Source organism: Corvus brachyrhynchos, unplaced genomic scaffold (assembly GCF_000691975.1).
Source record: "Corvus brachyrhynchos isolate BGI_N302 unplaced genomic scaffold, ASM69197v1 scaffold193, whole genome shotgun sequence".
Lineage (NCBI taxonomy): Eukaryota > Metazoa > Chordata > Aves > Passeriformes > Corvidae > Corvus > Corvus brachyrhynchos.
The window spans coordinates 736,935-737,401 of record NW_008237087.1 but is presented as its reverse complement, the minus strand read 5'-3'; the positions used below and the strand labels follow the sequence as shown (position 1 = coordinate 737,401).

Below are 467 nucleotides of genomic sequence, written 5' to 3'. Positions count from 1 at the left end.
GAGGCGGCGTCCTGGGGGGAGACAGGCACGTACTGGGGGAACTGGGCTGTACTGGGGGAGTACTGGGGGTATCGGGCGCTCTGCAGTGGAGTTGGGTACTGGGAGTGCCAGCAGCACTGGGGGAAGACTGGAATATACTGGGAGTACTGGCACTGTACTGGGAGTATCAGGCAACCTGTGCCACAGCCCGATTTGATACTGGGAGTACTGGAGACACTGGGAGGGACTGGGAGTGTGTTCTGGTCTGGGAGACACCAGGAGTACCATGTAGGAAGAACAGAGACAAACTGGGGCAGAATGGGGACACTGAGGAGGGGACTGGGTGGTGGCAGTGCCAGGTGAAGCCAGGATTGGGAGCTGCAGGGTGGCACTGGGTGGACTGGGAGGCACTGGGGGCCGTTTCCCATACAGGGCGTCAGCAGTGCCCTGCCCTCCCTCGGGGAAGCCCCTGCACAGCGAGGGGGCAC

The 467-nt window shown here is 62.3% G+C and overlaps 1 protein-coding gene across 1 annotated transcript in view; it reads right to left on the bottom strand.

Annotated features, from left to right (window-relative positions):
* Window positions 1-467, bottom strand: part of LOC103611931 (methionine--tRNA ligase, cytoplasmic) — a 44,068-nt gene that overhangs the window by 18,221 nt on the left and 25,380 nt on the right. The window lies entirely within an intron of this gene.